Source organism: Periplaneta americana, chromosome 7, assembly GCF_040183065.1.
Source record: "Periplaneta americana isolate PAMFEO1 chromosome 7, P.americana_PAMFEO1_priV1, whole genome shotgun sequence".
NCBI lineage: Eukaryota > Metazoa > Arthropoda > Insecta > Blattodea > Blattidae > Periplaneta > Periplaneta americana.
The window spans coordinates 145,466,965-145,490,009 of NC_091123.1; positions in this window are offsets into that span (position 1 = coordinate 145,466,965).

The window sequence follows — 23,045 nt, forward strand, 5'->3', positions numbered from 1 at the left end:
AGAACTTCCCAGTTCCATCTGCGAAGTACATTAACCACAGGGGCAACTATGTGAGAGCGAACACTATCATATTTATTTATTTTTATTTATTTATATATTTATTATTTATTTATTTATTTATTTATTTATTATATTGCTAATGATTGTAACATAAAATATAATATATACAGAGAAACTTTAGCTCGCCCCTGAAAGAGTAGAACTCGTTCTCAGGGGCGGATTCCTGAATTGAAATTAATAATTATACAATACAATCATAATTAATAATTATGCAATACAATTTTCAATTATAGTATATAAATTTAAAATTACAATTTTTCAATTTTTATAAAATCCATACATAACTTTTTAAGTTTAATACTAGAACTATTCGAATTGACAAGATTAGGATATTTAAATAAAAATTTGTTGGGCCTAAATTACTACTATGATTAAATACTGTAACAGTGTTGCATTTTGGTTCAACCAATCTTAAAGAATTCATACCTTTTGTTTCATAACTATGAGAATACAATTCAAAATTATTTCGATTTTTATGTATGAATTTTATTAATACGATATAATAAATTTGTCTTACGTTAAGTACATTAAAGTCTAGAAACAATTTTTGAGGTGGAAAATCAATAGGTTTATGAAAACATATTTTAATTATTTTCTTCTGTAATAAATAAAGTGGATTAAAATTGGATTTAAATGAGCTACCCCATCCTATAATTCCATACATAATTACCGATTGAAATAAAGTTAAATATATTGTGCGTAATAAACTTATTGACAAGTAATTCCTCAATAAAACAAAATAATATACTATTTAACGTAATTTATTACAAAGGTAATTAATGTGTTGGTTCCATTTTAAATGATTATCGGAAATTATGCCTAAATACTTAACTTCAGAGGACTCTTTAATAATCGGACATTTACACTGTACAATCAGAATTATGTAATTTAATACTTAATATAGATGTAGGATGATATAGCACAATAGGATGGGAATTCAGGACATTTTGACGTTTACGGCGCATCGCTGGTTGTAAATGGTGTTCCAGAAAATAACTTACTGTACTATGTACCATTCACACGATTTCCGACAGAAACTGAATGAGTGAGAAGAATTCCGTCGAAATCATAACCAACAACGGTGTTCTTCCAGCAGCGCTCTTACAGCGTTCACTTGCCGATTACTGTCTGCCAGCTCCACTTTTTTTATGAACATTTCCCTCTCTTTGCGAAATGCATGCGCCCTCCTAGCCACGGTACAATATGGTGAAGTCTCTCTACCATAAGCTTCCAGTAATGCAGTATGTCATTGTCGAGCATTCTTGCCTCTTGAAGTTTGAAATTCAATGAAGCATCTTTGTTCGTATTTACTAAACAGATACTTACTTACATATTTACTTACTTACTGGCTTTTAAGGAACCCGGAGGTTCATTGCCGCCCTCGCATAAGCCCGTCATTGGTCCCTATCCTGAGCAAGATTAATCCAGTCTCTATCATCATATCCCACCTCCCTCAAATCCATTTTAATATTATCTTCCCATCTACGTCTCGGCCTCCCCAAAGGTCTTTTTTTCTCTCCGATCTTCTAACTAACATTCTATATGCATTTCTGGATTCGCTCATACGTGCTACATGCCCTGCCCATCTCAAACGTCTGGATTTAATATTCCTAATTATGTCAGGTGAAGAATACAATGCGTGCAGTTCTGTGTTGTGTTGTTTCTCCATTCTTCTGTAACTTCATCCCTATTAGCCGCAAATATTTTCCTAAGAACTTTCCTAAGAACTTCCTAACTTTCAAATAGCAGTCTACAAATTAAATTCCCTACAAATATATCTTATAAATGAGATTGTCTTCAAACTCACAGATAACACACGTCAGATGCTCTTCTTTCTCATTGTTATCAGCTTTCATCATTTACCGCTGATAGCATCACATGTAGAATACAATAAAATAAATGAAAAAATGAAATTGAAAGAGAGAATCTGCAGTAGAATAAGACAGTTCTTTAAAACTTGACATGTCAAACATTTTGTGGAACTTCTAGCACACTTGGTACATCTGATGCAAGTCTGTAAAGCAGTGAAGTAACCATCGACAATAATTAATTCAAATCTGCCAAGTGAACGACATATTAGGAGTAGTCTGCAGCATATGTGAAGTGAATCGACTCCCAAACGATGACCAATTTTTAGGGACGCCTGAGGCACTCGATTTAGATTACGGCTGAGAGTCGTGGTGGTCATTCATCGGATTCGTCTTCCTGGAACATCTGCTGCCACACTCGACGTCGCATGTGGTCTGGTTTATTTTAAACGTCTTTATCAAGTACAACATACCAGTAGTAGCACAAATTAGTTAAACAAAATTCTAGCATACTAAAGCTCGGGTATAATTAACTCGTGGTAAAAGCTGAATGCTGTGGCAACACAGGCCACGCGGAGAATAGTTTAGGAGAAATCTCTGCACGACAGCAAACAGATTCATGAAGCAAAGGGTGTCCCAACAAGAACGCCGGATTTAATAAATGCAACAAAAACAAGTAACAAAGTAGATTGCAGTGTCGCCAACCCAACCTATCAACATAACCTTTAGCCTAAATCATGTAATAAAAAAGGACAACATACAAAACTATACCAAATTTCTAGGACTTTTTATAGACTCAAATATATATGCACAAAATTATCAAGAGTTATATATTTATTAAAGAAATTAGTGACTTGCGTTTTTCAAAATTATTTAAGATGTGCCTACTTTTCGTACTTTCAGTCGATAACTAGGTATGCCTTAATTTTTTGGGGAAATGGTAGCAAAATTGAGAGTATCTTGATTTTGCAAAAGAAAGCCATTAGAATTCTATGTCAATCAAACTATCTTGAACACTGTCGACCTCTTTTCAAACAATCACAGATATTAACTGTCATAAATGTATATATATATACGACCTAGTCCTTTACACTCGACAAAATATAGACAATTACTCATTAGTAGCCAATATACTTGATCATGCAATTAGAAATAGTGAACAAATTAATATTCCATACTGTAGATTACAAAAAAGTAGTACCGTACACATTTTTCTGTCATGGGGATGAAATTATATAATAAGCTTCTTAGTCAATATTATAAGTTACCAACCAATAGTTTCAAAACTAGATTTTATAATTGGCTTTTAATTAATCCTTTCTACTCTGTAGATGAGTTTCTTAGCATAAATTCATACGAAATTGTTTTTTAATAAATAAAGTTATTTACATTTAGTTACAAATATTACATTAAGAGTGAAGTGTTTTCATTAATTTTAGAGTTTCAAAATGTTTTGTGTTTTCATTCTGATTAAACTTTACTGTTTTCAATTATATGTGTATTTTCAAATGTATGTTTTTTTTCCTCCCTTCTGTATTGTGACGAAGCCTATCACTGTATGTTTAATGGCTTAATAAATTGAACTGAATTGAATAACAAGATACTTTTGGGACATTGCGCCACTGTCTTACTATTGGTTTGGAGGAACTCTGTTATCTGTTTTGTTGCATTTACTTACATTATTAAATCCGGCGTTCTTGTTGGGACACTTTGTGTGTGTTCATTACTTGTTGGTTTCGTTTCAAGGGTAGTACCACTTGAGAACTGAGTATTAGAACCCCGAGAAAATCTCCAGGGATCTTAGTCTTAACCACCACAAATACGACTTCGCCATCACCGGAATTCAAACATTAGACGACTTCGCAGTGTAGCTATACTTCGTTTCTGCAATCTGTAGAGCAATGATCGCCAAAAGCTGTGTCGCGACACATGCTCCTGCTTCCACTCAAGCGCAACCATGGCATCATACCTCCACCCTCTGTTTACAGCCTTCACTTCGGTATAAGACAAGGCATTTATCAGCAGCGGACGTCCACATGTAATGTTACAAGTGTGTAGGATAATATGTTTCTATGTCTTTTCCAAAACAGAAAACAGATAATATGAAAACTTAATTTTAAGGAGTGTGGGAGCAAAAGTATTTCTTTTGTGCAGATGGCAAAAATATGAGATACTTAATTTGTTGTACAATTTTAAATGAAGTATAAAAGAACAATGTACGTTGTCATTATTCTTCTTGAAATAAAGACTACCACGCCCTTACCTGTAAACTAAATATTTTATTAATAAACCAACAATAAAAAGAATCGGCTTCTATGTCTTAATCGGGGTAAAATTAGAATTAAAATTAGAATTAGCCACGAAATCCCATGAAGGGCAAGGGCCTCCTTACTATGCAGGGTGGCTTGTCAAACGGTTCCCGGTTAGCCACTCCGGGAATGATGGTCACTTTTGTAATGTCATATCTGAAGGGTCCACTGTTCACTAGTCACTGTTTAGGTTGCAAGTCACTTTGTGATTAGTTTCCATTGTTGTCGGTCTTTCGCTGTTCTTGACCATAGATGGCTGAATCTTGCTCTAAGTTCGTCTGCCCATCTTGTCTTCTGTCTTCCAGCGTTCCGTTTGCCAATCCTTGGCTCCCATGTCGTAAGGATGTGTGTCCACCGGTTCGCGTTGAGTCGCATCACGTGTCCTGCCCATTTCTCCTTCAGCTTGTCGGCCGTCTTTGCTGCGTCTTTGAGGTGTGTTTGTCTTCTTATGTCTTCGTTACGTAGTCTGTGTCTGAGTGTAATGTTCAGCATCTTCCTCTCCATTTTCCGTTGGCACTTTCTCAGCATGTCCCGCTCTCTTTCCGTTAGAGACCATGTCAGTGCTCCGTATAGGAGAACTGGAAGGATGCAGCTGATCATGACTCCACTTCTTAATTTTAAATTGTATGTCTTGTCTGTCAGAATGAAACTGAGGCTCCAAAATCTCTTCCATGCGTTTCCGATTCTTCTCTGAATCTCGTTCTGTCGTCTGTTGTGAAAATACTTCGACGTTTTTTCCGACGTATGTAGTATAATTTCAATATTTCATTAATAAACAAACAATTAAAAAGTATCGGCTTCTATGTCTTCATCGGGATAAAATACTTCGGCTCTTTTTGAAGTGTGTAGTGTAATTTACAACTTCGTGACCAGCCTGGTACGTATTTCTAATTTAAAATATCTGCTGATGTGAAGTACACGTTCTTTTTATGGTAAATAAGAAAATATACTTTATTTTATTAATAATACAAAAATAATGAATAGGAGGATAAAAGTTAACACGGAAAAATGTGTATAGTTAATAAGTAGAAGAATATCATATATTTTTTTGTTTTTTGGTCACAGTCCGTCTCTGCATTGCCATTCACTGCATTACCTGAGGAGATACCCACTTCACCCCTCTCCCTGCGATAGTGGTATGCGGGTTGCATTTCCATTACGTTACAATTTCGTGATGTTTGGCAGCCACTGCTGTAGAGTATAGGATACGAAAGAAGTCTTTTGCTCAAGTGGTCAGTGGAGGGGGCCAGTTCAAGTGACCGCTCTGGGGGAAAGCATTGCTTGAAGACGAGCGTCGAAAATGCCACCCAACGTGTCATATACACAAAAAGAAACTAAATGAAGGGGTGAGAATGGTACAGTCCTAAGTCAAACAAACAAAATTTTATAGGACAGCTTGTTAAAGATTTAGAGTCCAATGCTATTAGGTGTGGTATCATAATTTGTTGAGTAATTTTTATATTTTAATAGTAGCTTCCCTATCTGTGAAGAGAAATAAACTCGCACAAAAATACATTTTTACTAAAAGTGTGGCTTTGAACTATCTCATTGTCACCCATTCAAATAATAGATTAACATTAATTTTACGTTTCGCTATGCCATTACTTGTTACCAAGAAAATATCTTCACCTTGTGTTAAACAGTTAAGATGAAGATCCACTACATTTTCAGAAAAAATGATTTGTTACACTTCATATTAATCATTGATGAATTGGCCCCTCGATACTGAAGAAGAAAAATACATCCTTGGAATGGTTTAGGACAGGGCCGGGCTTGAGAGCGGCTCCATTTAGTCGGCCAGAGCTGCTCTCGCTTCGCAAGGCACTTCAATTCCAAGCCAGAGCAGAACGCTCACGCAGTGGCGGACTCGCATTACAGCTACCTTCCCTGCATTAATATAACAAGAGCCACGGTTGTTCTAGCCATTCAGTCTGTCAGTACATAATAGTTTATAAGGATATTACATCAATCCATTGTACATTACAGAATTTATAACACTCTTATTAATTTAATGAAATAAACTTCGCTCTATGCACACACACAAATCATTAGGCTTATTTACATAAATATTATTTTAATGTACCGAAGTACACATGATATTTCCATGCAGATATTCTGCGTCATCATAACCCATACGCACATACTGCAATCTCCTCACCACGGTTTTACGAGACGTATGGCTTCCACTTCTCCTGCTTGCTGTGGACAGAGTTCATCTGCAAATATAATTAAACATCGCTTGATGAATTCACCTCCGTTGAACGTTTTCAATTCCTTTGCAATTTCGTGGCAAATTTTATAGCTAATTCTCATAACCGATTCACTAAGTGCATTATTGTAATCCTGTTAATATATAATATAATATAATATAATATAACATAATATGATATGATATATGATATGATATGATATGATATGATATATGATATATGATATATGATATATGATATGATATGATATGATATGATATGATATATATAATATGATATGATATGATATGATATGATATGATATGATATGATATGATATATGATATGATATGATTTGATATGATATGACCATAAATTAATACAACTTAAAGAAAATGTTTCTCAGGTATACACTATATTAGAGTATCTATTCGATATTTATATTGCATTATAAGTTATTATAGTACATTTAGTAATATATAATTTTAAATTATACAAATATTATGATGTATCATAGTATAGTATATTACAGTTCATGATATATAATATGATATATGACATATCATGAACTGTAATATACTATACTATGATATATCATAATACTTGTATAATTTAAAATTATATAATACTAAATGTATAACTTATAATGCAATGTAAATATCAAATAGATACTCTTATATAATGTACCTGAGAAACATTTTCTTTAAGTTGTATTAATTTATGGTGTTCATTACCAACATATTTGTCATATTCAGTAGCATGTTGTAAAGAATAATGTCATTGGATATTGAACCTCTTAATCAGTTGGAGTGTTTTATGCCAAATTAAACACTTTGCTAATCCACTCTCTCTACCAAAAAGAACTCCTCCTCCCATGATACATTAAAAGCATTGGGAATAGCGGGACGCTTTAGTGTATGAGCGGAAGCTCCGTCTTCAAAATTCGCCATCATACTGCAGAGTCACCACTGCACCGACACTGAATGACGTACAGTATGCATACGTCGCAGCGCTCGCAAGACTCACTCTTTAAAGAACACAGCGCTCATTTCTCAGAATCACGTAATGTGCCCAGCCCTGGTTTAGGAGAAATCTCTTCAAATGAATCGACAGACGGACTGCTGAAGACTACGTCTAGAAAATCTAGGAACAAAATTTTTGCGCCATCACAATACTTTATGCACTTCGTGAAATGACAACGTAAAATTCAGTAGAAATAACAACGGCATGTAAGCGTAACTGTTTCCAGCGTGAGGTAGTCTTACACACACAGAGAGTCTACTGTTTTAATTACCAGGTTACCGATAATGGACATCAAACATGTGTCCGTCGGACGCATTCTCTACTCACTTAACACCTGCAAGTGCAAATATGGCGAGAGAGCAGACTTCAGAAAGTGAAGCACAACGAACAAAGGGCCACCGGCGTAGGTCAGTCGGCTAAGGCAATTGCCTGCCGATCCGGAGTTGCGCTCGGGCACGGGTTCGAGTCCCGCTTGAGCTAACTAGCTGGTTGGGTTTCTTTTAGAGATTTTCTCCAACCGTAAGACAAGTGTCAAGTAACCTATGGCAAATCCTGGGCTTCATTTTGCTAAATATCACCTCGCTATCACCAATTTCATCGATGCTATATAACTTCGTAATTGATACGGCGTCGTTAAATAACCAAGTAAAGAAAGTAACAAGGGATTCATAGAATCCCTGTAATTTCATTAAACGTTTATGTTGTTAGATAGATATCATAATATTAGATTTTAAAATAATTTGATCTTATTTACAACTATTGTGAATATGATTCAGAGCGAAATAAATTTAATGCAATTTGCGTGTTATATTACTGATTATTTTCCCTTTATTTCTTTATTGAACACATGCCATGTAACACTACAGATATTTACAATGGAATTGCTGTGTTTCGTCTGAATTAGTTTGTTGGAGAGCCGCTAGTTTGGGTTTATAAAAAGAGAAATAAATATAATTCAGGCAAGAAAGTAGTCTATCTCTCTAGCAAACATCACATCAAGGTAAGAATCTGATCCGTTGCTAAGCAAGTGACGTCAAAATAGTGTCACTAACTCATTGCCGTTGTTAAGCAACTGACGTCTGATATTGAAATATTCGTAATATTTTATTCATTTCACACTCGAGCACGAATGGTTCACGTTTAAACTTAGAAAATTAATTATTTCAAATCTAGAGCAACTCTCTGCTTTTCTATCTTTATTTAATAATAATTAATATTTTGTTCTTTTAATTATATTTATATTATAGTTCTAAATTTTTATTTGTCGATGTGTAATATTCTGGATCCTAGGGTTCTTCCTCATTGGAGGGGCAGATGGTTACACAAATAAATCAATATACAGTAATATGTATTATAATAGGGCATACAAAATGAATTCAAAATAGATTTTCTCATAAGAGTTTTAGTATTCTCAGGATTCCCTTTCCTAGCAACCGCATATAGTTAACACAGATTGTGTTAAGGCCATATGACAAGATTCACCTTAAAATCAATTCGATGTCTTAGACGTGATACCTCTTATCTACAAAAATGGTAATTTAGTGTAAGTACATTATTATTATTATTATTATTATTATTATTATTATTATTATTATTATTATTATTATTATTATTATTATTATTATGTTCACAACATTGGAACGTTAACTAATATTTTGTCCTCGAGTAAAAGATCTTGCAAAGGAGAAGCATATTTATTCTATTTTGATAAAAATTAATTTTAAAGCGATTTTTTTATTCATCTGCGAATTTACAGATACGAAGTATCACTTCTTAGCCATCGAATTATAACTAATAATGCATAAAATATGACCTTAACAACGATTTCTTTACGTCAGTCTTAGTTTCATTACGATGTCATATCCTAGCAACCACATAGAACATTACATTTCTGACATTTACAATTTTCTCATATTAATCCAGGCATGCAATCGGATTCTGTATCAAGGGTGTTATCATAAAAGTTATTTCGAAAGTAGCTTTAACACACGAGAGAGTCGCACGACCGTTGTGTGGACTGACTTGGAAACAGAGGTCTGACAGGTGGGCCCCAGATTATCCGGTCAGTGGGAGCTGCTACGCCGTAAAAATGTAGCGAGTTCGTAATGGGGGGCCATAAAACCGCGCGCTATCTCAACTGTCCGCCCCTGCACACGTTCGAGGTCTCATGGTCTTGATAAAACTGATAAGAATCTAAGTGCTCAATGACTCCAATAAAATGAGACCTGACAAAATGAATACACAACCTGAACTAAAGCAGGCACTCCTGCCAGCAGCATCGTTCAAAATGGACACAAGGTCCAATATGACTTAGTTCATAGTCTCACAGTAATTCCATGTCTTATACAGAGTGTCTCACGAGGAATGTAAAATACTTCAGGATAATGTAGTTTGAGTTAACCTACATCGATTTAATCTGATATACATATCTTTTGCACACGGCAGCATCTGATCACCGCAACGCCAGCGCAACACACACGACTGAATACACGTTTACTTGATATTTAATTCGTGCAATCGTATAGTGAATATTCAGACACGCTTTTGTTTGTGGATTTTGTGGTGGTAATGCATAGGCTGCTGTTGAGGAATGCAGACGACGTTTTCCCAATCGAAGGGTTACATCTGAAATCTTTTCGCTGTAAGAATAATCCTACAGTAAACAATGGCACGTGACTAAAGTGAGGCTTGATTGGCCACAATTTGGCGCCAGAGATTCTCAGTAAGTGATCCCGCCCACTCCTGTACATTCTGTTTCATGTTAAACATTTTCCGTTTCTCGTAAGAGTAGACCTAACATCACTACTATGCATTCGTTTGCTTAGGAAAATGCTACTTTGTAATTTATTAATTGAAACTTACTACATACTGTACATTCAACATTATTTGTTTCTCTGCGGTTTTGAGAGAGTCTCCACTCTTACGTTTAGTAACCACACACATTGAGTATGCAGAAGCCATACTATCACTTGCTTACGAGAACACGCTCAAGTGGCGCCAGAGTATTACTCGTACAAGAACAGAATACCTTGACATTACTCTTAGTATTCATCCGCTTACAAAGTAAATAACAAAATATAAAAGTAGCTTCCCTTTTACATGGCGTTTACATATGAGTGAAGTTATATGTTTCGTCGTATTTAATAACTAGAATTCAAATTTTATTTTCAAATAAAACAAGGTTATGACCTCCAAGTACATAATTATATTTTCCTGCGTCGTGTGAGTGTTTCGACTGTGAGTCAATCACGGATATGACAGCCACGTGCTTGTGTTTACATTAGGATTTTTCTTACAGCGAAAAGGCTATAGCTGTGTGTTTGCTCGTCTTTACCAGATGTTATCTGAAAGTGGCAGGCTACCAAGTGTTTCATTGAAGTCGGAAAGGGAACCGTTACCGGTACTTGATATGAATTTACAATTCATGGACTCCATAAGAAGGGCAACCTCAGTAATTTGTCCTGTGTAATCATTTTATTTTCTTACTAGTTTTTTTGTATTTAATTATAAAATAACACTTATTAGAACAACGCAAGATGCAGAATTTTCGATAATACATCATATTACAATGTTCTAAAAGGTACCCGTACTCGTATAAATATGTCTATAATGCCTCCCTCCGTTTAAAAGTTCATCCATCAATAACTTTCCAACCGTTATATTTCGGACATAAATATATCAGGATAAATTGATGTAGATTAACCCAAATTACTTTATCCTGAAGTATTTTATATTCCTCCTGAGACACCCTATATATGACAACGTTTCAAATGCCAAGGAAAAACACAATCACTTGCGCTCACACGCATTGTTAGCAAATTAGGCTATGTTCATTTGTTCCTGTGCAAAATTCAACCTTTTTGAAGGAGAATACTAACCTAACGATGTACCGAAGTACATATGATATTTCCATGCAGAAATTAATTAGCATTAATGTGTTGGACATTGTGACACTGTCACACATCTGTGACGCAGTGCATGAGGGTTGGCCACTAGAGGGAACCTAAGAGGTGGACCTTAAACTGAGAGGATTCAATCCGGCATCGGAAAGGGAATCCGGTGTGGCTTAGTGGATAGAACGTCAGCACGTAGAGCTGAAAACCCAGGTTCAAATCCCGGTGCCGGAGAGAATTTTTCTTCGTTCCACCCATCCTTCATCAGGAGAATGCTAAGCAAAACCATAATACTTCCTGCGAATAATAGCTATGTAGGGGAATTTGTCTTTGTATAAATATTCCCCTTGTTGAGGAAATTGCCTGCGAACTAGTTTTCCATTAGAAGTATCGTAACAAAGCACTAACTTTGATTAAAATCTGGGAAAATTTCCAAAAATTGTGCAGGTTTCTGCTTCGTTGTCAAGCTAACCAGTTAGAATGGTCCAAAAGTCAGAAGGTTGGCAACATATTATTTTCCATGGAAAATTTTTCTCTATTAGTAACTGAAGCTGCAGACTTCCATAAGCCCACGACATGTCAACCAAAACAAATGATCCTGTCACACTCATGAGGCCTACTGCCCCAGGAATCAGGTCACTCAGTTGGCCCATTTAGCCAACTGTGCGGTCTTGACACAGTCATTTGTTTGCAGTGCCCGAGGGCTCGAAGGGTGACTTCACTGGGTTTGCCTCCTTGACGACTGAGGACAAGTGACTAACGAATAAGTTTTTTCCTCCCGAAATTATTTCACGTGCGAAACTAAATTCCTGCTGCATCTCAACGTCTGGATCAGGGGTGTACAAATGTTTCAACTTCCAAACAAGTGAGGAGTATACTATAACCTGGGTAGTCTACACGGTGTTTTAACAGTGTCCGATATTTTAATTTTTTGTTTGGTCTTGAGGAAATCAATTTGTGACTCGGATGCAGCGAGAATGTTGCGCGTGACTTAGTGTTGCCTGGAACAACGGCGCAAAGCACCCTCTCTAGTTCTGTGTTTGAATATTCTGTGAAGTGTTTCTTGACGCTATAGGAAATCATGAATCTGAATGATTCGGGGAACCATGAACATATTTAGCTTAAACATCTTTATTACATAAGCATTATTATTATCATTATTATTATTATTATTATTATTATTATTATTATTATTATTATTATTAGAACCTATTATTATTACAGTTTCTACAGAAAATATCGGTATCACGAAAGTGGCACGTGCTTTTTCACATGTATTTTACGCAGTTCGCAGGAATTAATTTTTTATCATGTTGTGAGTGATAATTTTGTTTGTAGTTAATTATCTTAACTATAATTCAAACGAAAAGCATATCAAATCATTTTCTGTGCACCCAAATAACAAGGTAAACTTTCACGTTCTGGATTACATAGAAAATACGTACAAGTAGCCTACATTGCTTATAATGCTAAAATTGAAGATATCTGACTTCACATAATAAATTATACGGATTTAAAGGATGTACAGCTTAAGACAGAAAAACTTTCCGATCGCACGAATTCTAGCTTTAATCGGAATACTTCGGCTAGACAAACATGATTCACACTAGTAACCTGTTCCTTACCTTACCGGTATACAATGTATATCTCCAACGAGAAGAATACAGTCATATATACTCATGATGACGCAAGTGGTTAGAAGACCGACGCGATGGTCAGCATAAAACAAACCCGTGGAGTGTTTGAGTCTCAGTATGTTCTTTTTATTAATTTTTAATATATCCTGAAAATGCTTTGTGGCTTTCACGGGGATTATGCCCTTATTACAAAATGGGAAATATAAGCCTGTTTATTTACTTATTAATACAAGGTGAGACAATGAAAGGAGCGATTTTAAAACTTTATTAATTATTGCACTGATTACTTTGAAACAAAACTTTCACTTTACATTTAAAGTATACACAATAACATTTACCTGTACCTCATGAAATTCTTATTTTCTGAACACTACATCCCGCAGGTGGGACTCATTTCGTTGCACACATTCTTCAAGTCTAAGTTGTGTGTTTCCCATTACAGGACGCAACATGTCCACAGGAATATTAGCAACTTCATGGCGAATGTTTTCTTTGAGTTCTTCGATGTTCTGTGGAGGCGGATTTTTTAAGACCATACTCTTCAAATATTCCCATAAGAAAAAATTGTATGCTGTCAGATCCGGAGATCTCGCAGGCCATGAAATTCTCCATATCTTGAGACAATGTGGTTTGGAAATTAACGTCTGACTGCATCCATGGAGCGTCTAGGCGTGTGACTGGTCGCACCATCCTGTTGAAACCACGTGTCTCTATTGTTGAGAGGATTATTGGCAATTTGTGGAGACAAAAATTCTTGAATCATTCGGACATATCGCTGTGATGTTTCAGTAACAGATGTCCCATCATCGTCTTCAAAGAAATAAGGATCAATGATTCCAAATGACGCTACTGCACACCAAACTGTGACTTTGATACTGTGTAATGGTTCCTCATGCATTTCATAAAGGTTGGTTGGTGACCAGTATCGAAAATTTTGTTTATTGACGTATCCAGAGAGATGAAAATGAACTTCACCACTCATCAGCATATTGTGGAAAATGTCTTCGTTAACATTTAGATCGAAGAATTGTTGAAAAAAGTCATGCGGTTTACTTTATTATCAGCATCTTTTAATGTCTACCGTTGTGCAGCATGAAACTATAATTATTTTTGTAATATGCCTTAATATCAAAAGAACGTTGTTCACCCGTCCAACGATCCATTATAAACAAATGCTATCGAATGGAGAACAGATTGTTGCATGTAATAATTAAAATACTCGACAACAGCCGAAAAGACACGATCTGAAAATCGCCAGTTTCATTGGCTCACCTTGTATATCTTATAAATGCATGGTATCTACTCTTTTAACGAAATCAACAGATCGAAGTATTAAATTGCCTACTTTATGGGACAAATACGAAGAAATTAAGACAAAATTCGTGTTTTTGCAAGTTACTGTATCCTACGTTAATGCTATAATACAGTATTGTGTTATGATTATTAAATTTTAGAAAACAATGACTAAATACATAAATAAAGTATCATAAAAGAAGAATAAACCTCAAATTTAAAATAAATCAATAAATAAAAACAGTATTCACTAGTACTCGCACCATTGCCAAAACTACCTTCAGGGGTTTTTAGGCTTTCACGGTGACTATGATCAGAATTAGTCTTTTGGGTATTCCACCGTTTCAGAACACGGTGGATTTTTTTTTATATGAGTGAGATAGTCAACACGTAAAAGTATGGTTTCAATTAACAGACCAAGAGTCATTGGGTCTCGTCCTTTCTCCAGAAAACGATATCATACATATTGGGTTATTCAAACGGGTTAGCTGTTTGTAACGACCACAATGAGCAAGACCCCTCTTCCCACCCCATTTTGTCTATATTTTAATCACCTGAAGACAAAGATCCAGCCAATCTTTCAAACGTTGTAAGTTCCTTTTTCATCATCAGCAATAGAAAAGGTATCTCTCTCTTGTATAATACTGTCCGATGTGTATTTATGTAATGACGTAATAGCTTGATAAGACGCTTGCGAGATACCTACAAACTGCTCTATTAAAAAACACGTAATAACAGTGCGCAAAGCCACAGTCATGCACTGAATGATTTGCTACTGCATGCTTTGGGACAGGCACAAGTCTGGAAAGCGATGTGAATCAGACCAAGTTTGGCGAGAACTTTATTTTAACATCCTCTTTCTGAAGGAGCTAAGATACGAAGAATAAAATTCCCTTCGTGTAGTATTTTCTGTGTTTTACTAATCAACAGTCAGATATTCGTCTTTCACTATTTTCATCATTATCGCTTTTGTAACTGCTTTGTCCTAAAATTGCATAAATTCGATAGTTCAAAATTTGAATATAAACTTTGTGACTTCATTAAGTTTGATATACATTTCTGATTACCTGGTTGGGTTTTTACCGAGGTTTTCCACAACCATAAGGCAAATGCCGGGTAATCTTTTAGCGAATCCTCGGGCCTCACATCATCTCACTATAGCTCCCTAAAATATTGTAAAAAATTGTAGAAAATTACAAAATTGTAAAACTGTAAAAATTGTAAAATATTGTAAAAACTGTAAAAATTTGTAAAAATTGTAATTGTAATATTGTAAAATTTTTACTTGTTCCACATCTTAAAGGTCTATTGCTCATGTAAGATCTATGGAACATAATAAATGAAATGAAATGAAAATGAAAATATATTTTTTTAATTTAAACATGATTTGCAAGCCAATATTTAAGATGTTGTTGAAACGAACAGTTCATTCTTTCAAATGTGACTTCTTGCTTGCAAATATGTGCTTCCCCGAATAAGCCTAGGTGGCCCCGTCTTCTCCTACATCACGATGCTCGTTAGCCCGCTGTTCCATTGTCCACGTGATAGTAATGCTTTTCACTGACAAGACATTTGGCTCAGATAAAGATGAAATCCAACAGCGCGTGTGATGATCAGAGTGGGCTGATCTGCGAGGCCCCCTGCATTCACACCCGACAATGGTCTTCAACTTCAGGACGTTTACATAACTCTTTGCAAAGTTCGCATTAAATTCCTGTGGCTATCTAACATCTAGTGCACCTTTTAAAAATAATCGGTGTCACGAAGATGCGATATAATTTCTAATTATTCGTTTTAAGCTTTCTCCAACAATTAAATTCCTTGATTATGTTGCTCTTATGTCTGCATTGAAAAGACGTAGTTACTTACTTACAAATGGCTTTTAAGAAACCCGAAGGTTCATTGCCGCCCTCACATAAGCCCGCCATCGGTCCCAATCCTGTGGAAGATTAATCCAGTCTCTATCATCATATCCTACCTCCCTCATATCCATTTTAATATTATCCTCCCAACTACGTCTCGGCCTCCCCAAAGGTCTATTTCCCTCCGGTCTCCCAACTAACACTCTATATGCATTTCTGGATTCGCCCATACGTGCTACATGCCCTGCCCATCTCAAACGTCTGGATTTAATGTTCATAATTATGTCAGGTATTGAAAAGACGTAAGTAAGTTAAATAAAACCACTTACTATGTACCTAAATAAGAAATACTCCAACAAATTAGACATCTCATTTCATTCGCCAAATTTAAGTACTATTTATGTAGACTTTCACATGAAGTAACTATCCCATTTTAGAGACCGGAAAAATATGAAGAAAATATTGCCAAAATAGGAAATTTATTTTAGCAAAGTATCAAGATATGAAATAAATATTTTAATGCAGAATGCAGAAAACAAAGAATATGCAGAAAACAAAGAACGGATGTGGCAAAATTTTACTTTGTTAACCGCAAAATAGTAGACTGGAACAGCTTACTTGTAGCAATCTTTCAGGGTGGTCCTCTCAAAATCAATACATTTAAAGAAAGGTTGAGAAGATTAGACTGAAAATGTAATTGTAGGTGCAGTGTAATTATCTAAGTTGTATCATGTAATTAATTAAGTTGATAAGTAATTAATTAAGATGATATGTAATTAAGCTGATATGTAAATAAATTAAGGTGATATGCAATTAATTAAGAGCATATGTAATTAATTAAAGTGATATGTAATTACTTAAATTGCTAGTAGTTTGGTGAAATAGAAATACTTATAAGTTAGGTTTACTTTTGTTTATTGTAGGCGTTATTATAGCATAGTTTTTATTTAGAGTCCTAGGTTTAGTGCATCTATTTATTTATAGTTAGAACAAAACTTACGTTTATTTTATTTTTTTTTAATTGCTGTAATTATTGTATTATTGTAATGGTATTATTGTATATTATAGATCACTGCCACCGGGTGTATACCCAATTGTAGTATTAATAAATACATACATACGAAAATTTCTTCGTTTATAAACCATTTGAAGCAGGTTAACATCATTATTTGCAAAATAAGCCTCTAGATATTAATAATTTTGGATATTTTATAATATGTTGACAAATAAAATACCATAAATGTGCATTATTAAATATTTTTTCAGCATCACCAAACCCTTACCTGAATGCAAGAATCAGGCAACTCAATTTTTACACTGAATAAATTACTTCTTTTTTTTTTAGTTGGTTATTTAACAACCCTGTACCAACTACTACAATCCTACAATGCATGTAAAATTCATACAAAAAAGACAGTATTAATTAATATACATTATACGAAACAAATCACTGCATTTGAAATGTACTGTAATTTATTTAAACAATTCAAATTTCACTTAACAAAAAGAAATAAATATTATCCCAGTTGAACACGAAATAGATATTACAAGTACCTGAATCATTTTTACTCCTTCACATTGAAGTTGATGCCGAAGTCTGCTAACCTTCAGTCAGCTGTTCATAGTGTAATGTACGTACTGTATATTAAGCTTTCTAAAAATATTATTCTCAAAATATACTATCTTGCAAAAAATACTATACAACACGTTTGTGAAGTGCATTACAAAATCTTGGAAACCGAAAAACTCATTCTTCTCGTTTTTCAAATTCGTATCGTAATATGCTATTTCCACATAATCACAAAACATTCTTTTAGCATTTAATTTTAGGTGGGAATGTGTAGCCTATTTTAAGTCTTCTTGACACGCTTGAACTGTTTTTACTCGAAAGCTCGAGCAGCAGGACTGCCACGCTTTTGTAAAGGATAATAAAATCCCTCTTACCGGCTTGACCAACTTGAACAGTTGACGAGCTATATTTCGACAGTGTGTTGTTAGCGACTCCCACGACTTACGCCTCAACGACTCCAGTTTTGTTTATTTTCTTGCAATTCTGTGGGAGTAGAGAATTGAGTCCTGCTCCAAGTTTAGAGGTTGTCATGGACACAAAGAAACAAGCGACGTGCGGGAACGAAAGTCTTCTGTTTGAACACATGTTGCGAGCGAGTTCTGACAAAGAAGTGGGTGAGTTCTTGAAGACCAAAGCATGACAACGTTAAGTTTCAAAGTACTATTCTATTTCGCACAAAAGTGAAAGCTCGTTTATGTCAGTTCCAAGAAAGCCTAACATTTAAACATTAAATAATGTAGAGATCTAGACCCCGCACCATTTAGAGTAGACAAGAGCAAGTTCCAGCTGCAATGTGTCGGTGTGCATAAGTATTATGGCCTTGCACAAGCACCGAACAACTCATTACTGCTGCTGAAATTTGATCGTCGCTCTACCTTTGTAAGATACATCTCCACATATGTATATAGAATGTATGAATGTGATGTACTGTACAATATATAGTAGAACTTGGTTATAGCGACCTCGTTTTTTGCGACACCTCGCCTATAACGTCAAATATTTTGTGGTCCCAACTAATTTCCCATAAGACATGCTTTTCTACCTTGCTTAATACGACAAACGTATATGCGTTTACCTCGTATATAACGTCATTTTCAACCTCAGTTTGGAATGCAATTTTCTAAGAACCAAAGTATTTTAAGAAATATTTTGCTGAAATCTGGCAAATTCTTTACTGTTCCCTTCCATCATAGACCTCTGGAATGCGGGCAGATTCCCCATCCCATTGTAACCCGCCCGAATTCATGCGGTATTAATGGTACCTGCATGCGGTAAGATTCGACAGGAAGTTTTCACTAAGTGCACGCATTTTAACGCAGTATGGCCACTATAAGAAGTGAGTGACACTTTAGAAGCCATTAGAATTGTGAACATTTCTATGAAGCTAGAGGAGGGAGCAGTGAAATTGCAACTGAAATAATGAACATAGAATGTGATTTAGAAAATGTGTATTGGGCAAGTAGGAAACAACGGAGTAAAAATGACTGATTACTTTACTCCTCAGTAAAGAAGTTTGGTGAGTAATGAACAAACTGTTTTAATACAGAATTCTGTATTTATAATTGTACATGTATTTTATTATGTTCATGGTATGCTTAAAAGTGAATATATAAAACTAAAATAAGCCTAATTATGTTTATTATTTTTTATTTTCCACCTCACTAGACTGATAATATGAATCTCGGTTACTACGACACTCGTTTCTAACAACATAATTTTTAAGGTCCCTTGGATGTCGTTATAACCAAGTTCTACTGTAGCTTAAAGTAGATGTAGATGGATTCGTTGCTGTTCATCAGTTTATATATAATCCATGTCGTCAAATGTAGCCTACACTTTTTCACCTAGTATAACTTAACTCCAATTAAGTCACTCTTGAGCCATTTCTTTATCTTTACTTTCTTATTTTGTTAAGCATACAGACAAAATTCTGTGTTGCTGCGAAAATTGATTGTGAAAATTTTACGAGATACATAATTTTAGCACCCCTGATACATTATCGTAATAATATATTACGATACAAGTTTGGGAAGAGCTTTTTACAAAATCGAGGAAAAGTTTTAAATACGAGCAAAGCAAGTTTTTAAATTTCCAAAATTTTATAATGTACTTCAAAACGTATTTTGTACAACATTTTTTGCACGATGATATTTTCAAAAGTGCAAATACAATATATATTACTTTGAAAATTTAGAGCAATATTATACCAAAGCCTTCGCAAAACTACACTGTAGTGGTAACTAAGTAACAATAAGTGCACTTAATTGATCTATTTCAGTATAGTTTTATGTTATGAGGAATGGCTTCCCTAGCAACAAATTTCTGTATGGGAATTCTAACTTTCAAGACCTAACAACAATAGCTGTAAATACAACAAAAAGCACGATCTTACAAAAAAAGATTTTTTCTGTATGCCGTCAGTCTGTCTGTACAGCGATTTCTTACAAACTATTCGATGCATTTTGTTTATTCAATTCTTCTGTGAATGATGCACATGTATATTACTAGAAACATTTCAATAAAATATTAATATGTTTAATAATAACATTAATAATAAACATGCGAGTGAAGAATCTTACGCTAATGTTTTCCGGGAGCCAGCATGCGATAACTGCGTGGACTACCGTAAGAATCACGCTGTATTTTATGTAGAGTAATACAAACTAATTACATACATGATCTTAAATCGTTTAATTTATAAATGAAATTAGATCTCTCATTTCGTGATTTTAAACAAAGTTGTCTTTATTGTCCAATCTAGAAAGCGAAAGTTTACTTTTTTTGGTTTGTATGCTTACTTACTTACTTACTTACAAATGGCTTTTAAGGAACCCGAAGGTTCATTGCCGCCCTCACATAAGCCCGCCAGCGGTCCCTATCCTGTGCAAGATTAATCCAGTCTCTATCATCATACCCCACCTCCCTCAAAACCATTTTAATATTATCCTCCCATCTACGTCTCGGCCTCCCTAAAGGTCTTTTTCCCTCCGGTCTCCCAACTAACACTCTATATGCATTTCTGGATTCGCCCATACGTGCTACATGCCCTGCCCATCTCAAACGTCTGGATTTAATGTTCCTAATTATGTCAGGTGAAGAATACAATGCGTGCAGTTCTGTGTTGTGTAACTTTCTCCAATCTCCTGTAACTTCATCCCGCTTAGCCCCAAATATTTTCCTTAGCACCTTATTCTCAAACACCCTGAACCTATGTTCCTCTCTCAGAGTGAGAGTCCAAGTTTCACAACCATACAGAAGAACCGGTAATATAACTGTTTTATAAATTCTAACTTTCAGATTTTTGGACAGCAGACTGGATGATAAGAGCTTCTCAACCGAATAATAACACGCATTTCCCATATTTATTCTGCGTTTAATTTCCTCCCGAGTGTCATTTATATTTGTTACTGTTGCTCCAAGATATTTGAATTTTTCCACCTCTTCGAAGGATAAATCTCCAATTTTTATATTTCCATTTCGTAAAATATTCTGGTCACGAGACATAATCATATACTTTGTCTTTTCTGGATTTACTTCCAAACCGATCGCTCTACTTGCTTCAAGTAAAATTTCCGTGTTTTCCCTAATCGTTTGTGTATTTTCTCCTAACATATTCACGTCATCTGCATAGACAAGAAGCTGATGTAACCCGTTCAATTCCAAACCCTGCCTGTTATCCTGAACTTTCCTAATGGCATATTCTAGAGCGAAGTTAAAAAGTAAAGGTGATAGTGCATCTCCCTGCTTTAGCCCGCAGTGAATTGGAAAAGCATCGGATAGAAACTGACCTATACGGACTCTGCTGTATGTTTCACTGAGACACATTTTAATTAATCGAACTAGTTTCTTGGGAATACCAAATTCAATAAGAATATCATATAATATTTCCCTCTTAACCGAGTCATAAGCCTTTTTGAAATCTATGAATAACTGATGTACTGTACCCTTATACTCCCATTTTTTCTCCATTATCTGTCGAATACAAAAAATCTGATCAATAGTCGATCTATTACGCCGAAAACCGCACTGATGATCCCCAATAATTTCATCTACGTACGGAGTTAATCTTCTCAAAAGAATATTGGACAAAATTTTGTACGACGTCAACAAAAGTGATATTCCTCGAAAGTTACCACAGTTGGTTTTGTCCCCCTTTTTAAAAATAGGTACAATTATGGACTCCTTCCATTGTTCTGGTACAATTTCCTTTTCCCAAATAGCAAGTACAAGTTTATAAATTTCGCTATATAATGCACTCCCACCCTCTTGTATTAATTCTGCTGGAATTTGATCGATACCTGGAGACTTGTACTTTTTCAGATTTTCTATCGCAATTTCGACTTCTGAAAGCGTGGGTTCGGGTATAAATGGCTCAGCAGTTTGTATTTCAATTTCGTCCCGATCATTTCTATTTGGCCTATGTACATTTAGTAGTTGCGCAAAATAGTTTTTCCATCTGTTTAGGATTGATGGAGAGTCTGCAAGCAAGTCACCATTCTCATCCTTGATCACGTTTACCCTTGGCTGATATCCGTTCTTAAATTCCTTTATACCCTTATATAAATCTCGAATGTTTTTATTCTTACTATTTGTTTCTACCTCATTCAGTTTTTCCTTCAAGTAACCTCTCTTTTTATTCCTAAGTGTACGACTTGCTTCCCGTCTTTCATTGAAATAATTATCTCTCTTCTCCTCAACTGGATCCTGTAAGAATTTCAATTTTGCCTGTTTCCTTCTTTCTACTACCATGCAACAATCTTCATCAAACCACGGTTTCTTTTTCTTAGTTTCATAATAACCTATGCTCTGCTCAGCTGCAATTTTGATACTATCTCTGATATTTTCCCACACGCTATTAACATCTAATTCTTTCTCAACTTCGTCGGAACTTTCTAAAGTGGCAAACCTATTCGAAATTTCGACCTGATAATTTTGCTTAGCTTCCTCGTCCTTTAATTTCAAAATATTGAATTTAGTAATATTAACTTGTTGCTCTACTCGCTTGGCTACTGATAATCTTTCTCTTAATTCTCCAATCACCAAATAATGGTCAGAATTACAGTCTGCACCCCTGAAAGTTCGAATATCTACTATACTAGTATGTCTCCGTTTATCTATCAAGATGTGATCTATTTGGTTGTGTGTCAATCCATCTGGAGAAGTCCAAGTATATTTATGTATATCCTTATGGGGGAATGTTGTACTTTTGACAATTAAATTTTTCGATGTGGCAAAGTTGACTAATCTAACTCCATTGTCACTACTAATTGCGTGTAGGCTCTCTTTTCCAATAGTTGGTCTAAAAATATCCTCCCGTCCTACTTTAGCATTGAAATCCCCCAATAAAATTTTCATGTGATATCTAGGGAACTGATCAAAAGTATGTTCCAATTCCTCATAG